This window comes from Triticum aestivum, chromosome 3B, assembly GCF_018294505.1.
Source record: "Triticum aestivum cultivar Chinese Spring chromosome 3B, IWGSC CS RefSeq v2.1, whole genome shotgun sequence".
NCBI classification, from domain to species: domain Eukaryota; kingdom Viridiplantae; phylum Streptophyta; class Magnoliopsida; order Poales; family Poaceae; genus Triticum; species Triticum aestivum.
In genome coordinates this window covers 218882513-218889901 of record NC_057801.1, presented here as the reverse complement: position 1 = coordinate 218889901, position 7389 = coordinate 218882513, and positions in this window count along the sequence as shown.

Below are 7389 nucleotides of genomic sequence, written 5' to 3'. Positions count from 1 at the left end.
TTGCAAGTGTGTTATGGTGAATTCCAAATTAGTGGAATATTTAATATAGCTCCCTAACAATATTGAGAGACTTTTATATGTTGTAAAGAGAAATCACCATGTGAATTCCCTCAATTTAAATAGATCAAAAGATCTATGCAATTTATTTAGTTGAGGTTGAGATGCAAAGATTAAAGACATGATGGCATGATGACATGATGCAATGCAAAAAAAAATAAAAGAGCAAGCACAACTGAAACACACGGTGGTCACGAAAAAAATGGAAGTCTTCTGAAGCGTCAGTCTTGGGGTGTTACAACACTCCACCACTACAGGAGGATCACGTCCCGAGATCTAGGATGGCACCGGAGAGAAAACGGAAGAGGAAGAGAAGAGGTAAAACTAAGTTGCTTCTTTGACGAACGAGTTAAACCAAAGAACCTTAGAGGTTGAGCAAATTAAAAGAAAGAGTACAACAAAGATGAACGAGATTGCAAACAATCCGTTAGAAAAGAGGAACAAGGAGTATTACGAGAACTTGAAGGTTGAAAGACATGGAAATAAGAGCTTCACGAACGAAAAGAATATGACCACCTCGGTATAATGAGATAGGCAAGGAACAAGAATGACAGAATTTGGACAGCACTCCGGTAGAAAAGAGAAGAAAACTTGATGAGATGAAAAGATATTGAAGAGATGATACAACACTCCGGTTAAATGGATAAGCCGGAAAAAGAAGACGATCCTCACCAAACGAGGTGATGGGTGAAGAGCACAACATCACAATGCCTCCGTAATGAAAGAATAGAAGTTAGACCGTTGGGATAAAGGGACGGAGAATAAAATGACAACTTTTGCCACAAGTGAACTTGGAAAGCATCCTTGCAAAGAAGAATCGAATGGAGTTGTTGGAAAATCAACAACGAGAAGCACAAGCTTGTTGTGGGCTTATGTAAACATCTCAAAACTTGAGGTGAAATTCTGCCACTATCAAAATCAATTGCTTGCTTGAGATCAATGAAGAGATGAAAACTGCTTCACCAAGATGATAGAGATATAACTTGGATCATTGATAAGCACCACAAATAGCAATATTCCTTAGGGAAGTTTTTAGGTGAAATCTATACCAAGATAACTCCAAAGAAGAGATTGATGGATTTAAAATACCTCATTCTTGACAACATGTGAATCACGAAACATGAATGGAAATTGTCAAGAATGATATAATACCACCTCAAAAGCTAAGGTAGAAGAATTGCACTTCGAAATGCAAGAAGAAGAATACTTGAACGCCTCAAAACAAAACATGTGTTGAGCACCATGTTTATTTTAGAGTATAGCTTGGCGGATCTTAACTTCGAGAGAAATCTTGAAGAACAATTGAAGAATGAAAGGAAACCTTGACGAAGCACCATGTAGAGCCTCCATGAAGAACTCCGGTAATAAAAAGATGATAAAAAGAAAGAGAAGTTGAAAACACAAGGTGAAGCCTTGCAATGATTTAGGAGGAGCTTCGCGATGAAATACAACGGAAAACTTGGAACTCCGGAAGAAAGATGAACATCATGAAACCGAGAATGTGATATGATGAACAAACTCCAGAAAAAAAAGAATTGAATCACATCGAGGAAATAAGAATAAGATTTATTATATGCTTATCTTTCATCAAATTACATTGATGACAAGCAATGGATTTGGCATACTACTTATTCCCGTAGAAAGGATTAAGAGAGATATAGCGCAAATTTGAGAAGGTATTGATGGAACCACCGGTGAGACTGGAAACAACGAATAAAATGATACGGTAGCAAAGGAAGAGGAATCTTGAATGAACCACCGTAAGGATTGAAAATGATCGAAGTAGGGGTGCATCACCGGTAAGAATTAGCAAATGAACGAAGGTGCTTGAGACAAACTAGATACATGAGAACAAAGAGATCAAGAACTGATTAGAGGATATTCGATTGATGCACCGGCAAGATAGGAGAATGATAACTGACAGCTGAGAATGAATAACCCTGAATTGATGGACTCCGGATGACAAACTGAGAAGACTCTTGAATATCTCCTGATGGGTGAAAAAGATTCTCACAATCGAAAACAATTATGAGAGGATGGCAACAAGCTAGCACCATGAATCTTGAAGAGAATAGAGCAAGATTAAAGAGAAACTCTTCTTCGGTCTTCAAATGATGAGAATGACAACGAGAAACACCACCAAGAATTATTGAGGCACACCGAAAGAATCAAAAGCGAAGAGGTTGAGCCAACTATGAAAAGAATTTGAAAGATCTTGGAGAAAAGCATTTGACTGATGATAACTCATTCTTACGTCAAACTTGGAGAAGAAATTAGGATAGCTCTGGGAAAATAGAAGAGTCAGGTAAGATCCTGGGAAAAGACCTGTGGGTTAGGGCCCACTCAAAAGAACACCGTTGAAAAGATTTCAAAGAGATGTTGCACCGGTTGAATTAAATGACTTGAATGATACCAATCTCGAAAGAGCTTGAACGAATGCAGAGTGGAAACACGAATCTTCGAGATATCTTGAGCACTCCGGAATAACAAATAGCGAGAAGTAGAATGATAATGAGGTGCACCGGTATGAGAAGACATTGAAATGAGGAAAAAGGTATGATCAACAAAACTTGACTTGAATCCACCGGAGAAGAGAAAGGAATGAGGAATGACGAACTAGTAGAACATCTTCTTGAGAACCACCGGGTAAGAACATTGACAGAAAAGAATGGAGAAACTTCACAAAAATAAAAGGATACTTGGTAAAGAAATCTTAGTCCTTGAGGAAAAAGGGTGGGTGGGCGGGAAAAACAAAGGCAACTTAGAGACGGATGAAACAAACACCGTTGAGAAGAAATGATAATTGGTCTTGCTGATGTTGAAGTGATCGGATCCACTTGAAGAGAAACACGCCGGTTGAAAAGGATTGACATGACAATGTCGATTGTCGAGAAGGATTGGTATTCACATCGGAGTATGAGAACCCCATTTCGGAAAGGTATGGAATCAACACTTGACATTGAAGCAACTCGAATACCACAACTCAAAACAAAACAAAGGATTTGGCTTGCAGAATAAGCCGGAACAAACATATGATAGAGATTTCGTCCGAAGTTTTCGTGGTGGGGCCTACACGGGCTCGATCGTACAGCACCATCATGTACAAGGCAGTGCACATGACATACGAAGCATCCCCGAGTCGGCATAGCCAAGGACTCTTTAAGACACAACGAGACCACTGTAAAACCAACCGTGAATAGGCGGACCACTAGACGTCGAACCCCAATTTCATATCATACATCCGTCGGAAAGATATCCTAAGAGCTACTTGAATTCCAACCTATGAAACTCCTGAAATTCTCCGGTTATGCAATCAGGTGTTGGGGATACAGGGGAAGCATAATATCTCACCCAAAACTAGCAAATCCTACATCCAGCTGTATCCATCCTTCAACACATAACCAAGAAACCTTTGGAAATCGTCTACCTCAACCTTCGAAAAGCATCTGTTATACGAGTCATGGCAATACTCCCGTACTCACCTCAGTACTGGGTTATCGGGGTTATCTCACCAACAACTGTATAAAAGAGATTTTCGATGTCGGCGTACTAAACTCAGGTATTCCAGAACTGCAACGATAAAATTATGACGACAACACCTCAGAGCTCAACTCCCAGGGACACTTCCACTAAACCCCTGACAGGAGGCACCAAGACAATGTTCTCGTCATAAAACCATCGGAACGATTCCAAGATACCCGCGTGATCCTAAAAAAAATTAGTGAAATTTGAGAAGAGAAGAGTCAAAACTCTACGTCAGGATGCCTTACCAGAGCGATGAAGAGACTGGGGAGTAAAAAGAATTCCTAACTCTCCGATATATATAATCCTAAATGACTCAAAACATTTTTCTAGACACAACTCGGCCGCTAAAAACGATCAAGCAGTGGGGCTCCTAAGGTCGGGGAAGGCTCTGATTACCAACTTGTAACACCCTCGATGCGGCTATATCTCCCACGTGTCGAAGCACGACTTAGAGGCATAACCGCATTGAAAGCAATGTCACAAGTGAGGTAATCTTCACACAACCCATGTAACACATAAGGGAAAGAGATACATAGTTGGCTTACAATCACCACTTCACACAATTACATGAATAAAGCATTACATCATCCAGATACAATCAAGGTCCGACTACGGAACCAAAATAAAAGAAGAACCCCAAATGCGACAAAGGTCCCCGATCGACCCCAACTGGGCTGGACTCTCTCTCCCTCCCTTCTATTCTTTAGCAGAAAAGAATTAGAGAGAAGGGAAAGAAAGAGAGGGTTAGGGGAAGAATTTGCGCATAGGGTTAATATTTCCGAACTCATAAAAATGAGCTTAATCCCAGAAAATAAAAGTTGGCATGAAAGCAAGATTTAAATTCAAACCCATTTGAATTTAATTCAAATGGTTTGAACTAGGACAAGGTTTAAGAAAGGCCAAAATTGTTGAGAATTTTGGTGGAGCTCCGGAAAGAGATGAAATAATTTATGGACAAGGTTTGAGGTCACGAAGTGATATAACAAAGGCATGGAATATTTTGCAAGTGTGTTATGGTGAATTCCAAATTAGTGGAATATTTAATATAGCTCCCTAACAATATTGAGAGACTTTTAAATGTTGTAAAGAGAAATCACCATGTGAATTCCCTCGATTTAAATAGATCAAAAGATCTATGCAATTTATTTAGTTGAGGTTGAGATGCAAAGATTAAAGACATGATGGCATGATGACATGATGCAATGCAAAAAAAAGAGCAAGCACAACTGAAACACACGGTGGTCACGAAAAAAATGGAAGTCTTCTGAAGCGTCAGTCTTGGGGTGTTACAACCAATTCCTCCGATGAAGCCGAGGCCAACTCGGCGCCACCAAGGAGGTTCTGCACTCACCGCTGCATTTTATCTTTTATTCGATCTCACGGGGCTGCCGGTGCTCGATACCGAGTAGACATGGTGTCTCCATCGACGGCGCCATCGCCGGCCACATCATCCATGACGTCTCTCCCCCATGTCATTGCTTCATCGGTGGCGACTTCCACAACGGCACTAGCTGCAGCTGCTCCGGCTCTCGCTCACGCTGCAGCTCTGTTCTTGCTGTCGGTTGCGTTGTTGCACTGCTCCTGCTTTCGTTCGTGCTGCTGCTCTGCTCTTGCTCTCGCTTGCGCTGCTGCTGCTGCACTACCTCCGGCAGCTACAGGAGTTGCTGCTTTAGCACTCGCTCGCGGTGCTACTGCACGACTTTCTCTCTGCTAGTGTGTTCCCTGCTCAAGCATCTGCTGATTTAGATCACTGCTTCTCTGCTACTAGTGCTCGAACGCCCTAAACATCTATTGCAATGCTCTGTTACTAGTTCAATCAGTTTCGATAGTAAAATTCAGTTTTGACTGTGAAGTTCGTTTTCTTCAGTTAAGTTTAGAGTGAATAGTACTTACAGCATCTGTTGGAGCGGCCGTGGTGCAGCTGGTGCGTTTTACATCTAGCACTTTTTGGTGATGTATTTTACATCGTCTATTGCAGATGATATTAGGGTCCCACTTCAGATTAACATTGTTTGTCTTGTCATGCTTCAGCCTCGTCGCCGTACACCTTAGCGGAGCTGCTCCAACGACGGAACCGTCCATCACAGCGGAGCAGTACCCTCGGCGCCGTTTCTAGAGGCCTCGGATCTTCTTCCCCGCCTCCGACAGTCACACCAGCATCATCGCCATCCTCCACGTCCAACCCAATGATGCTGAGGTCCACAAGGCTATGCCAAAGAGGTTGTACACTCGTCGCATCACTTTGTTTCTCCATTCCTCTGTTCTTCCAATTCATGTGAGCGAAACACCCAGGTTGACTGAAATCCTATGTTTCCAAATGCTCTGTTTTGCACGTGCATTCCTATTCTATTCCTGTGTTTTTCCTGTCCATGTGTTTATAGAATCCTCCAATTCTCAGGAGCCCTTACAGATTTACTTCATCTTCAGATTGGCGTCAAAGAAAACTCTGTGTGTTATGTCCTGCTCCTGCCGTGCCGTCATCCACCCCACCTGAGGTGCACCATCAACAGAAGCGTTCACTGCAGCAGAGATCCCCCCTACAAACTTTCGTTGGCCGCCTCAGATCATCTTCCCCGTTGCCGGTAGCCACGCCAACTGCATTACCATCATCGACTGAGCAGATGAACTTGAGGACTACACAGTTCCGGAAGAGAGGTCGCAGTCTTTCGTGTTTGCTTATGTTATACATCGGTTATTATTACCTGCTACTTTATCGTTCAATCTTGAGTTTTGAATTGCCCATGGGTCTCATATCGAGCCAGCAACGAATAGTATCTGTCTACTATCTGGTTCATCTGGGGTCTTCTATGTGGTTCATGTTGGGTGGGCAACAAACAATAGATGATCCATTGTCTATCTTTTTAAACTGAAGCTATAATCTACCTGCTATCATTAGTTTTGGATCCATCCACTCGTTTGCTACCATCAGTCTTGATTTTTGCATGCACCCCTTAGGCCTTACAAAATCTAACTATTTTTTTATTATGCATGTCAGATATTGTACACAATCGTACTGAACATGTAGAGAAAAAGAGAAGACCATTGCGTGCGAATATAATGTCATGCAGACGCTGCTCCATGGTGGGCGAAGCCCCCCCCCCTCTCCTGCATTTCCAGATTGTATTCCAGAGGAAGATAACTGTTCATATGGAGATTCAGAAGGAGACGACCACGCCTGTTTACCACCTGAGGTGTTTGCTCTAACCTGGCATGCTGATGTTGGTCATATCATGCATATGGCGCCTTGCATTGCTTACATTATACATCTTATATGTCATCAGCTTAGTTTAGATTTGCTTTATGTGAATGCCACCTGTTTGGTTTCTATATCATACTCCCACCATTCTTAAATATTTTTCTTTTTAGCGATTTCAACAAGTGACTACATACGGAACAAAATGAGTGAATCTACACTCTAAAATATGTCTATGTACATCCGTATGTGGTAGTCCATTTGAAATCTCTAAAAAGACAAATATTTAGGCACGAAGGGAGTATATGGGAATTATGCAATGCAATCTTCTTTAGCCAGGCATCATATACGTGAATCATGCAATGCCATCCTGTTTAGCCAGTCATCGTATATGTGAATTGTATCGTGCCATATTTTTTCCATAATGTATTCCATTTGTCAACAATGTTTATACATTCATCTACTCTTCCTATGCATCAGCCATTTGAGTCGGTCATGGGAAAATCTGGAGTGAAAACAAGCTCTTCTGAGCAGTCAGTGCTACCTGTCGATGCAGATTTCTTGCTGGTTACAGATAGCTCCTCAGAGGAGGATTCAGAGAGAGATGACCAGTC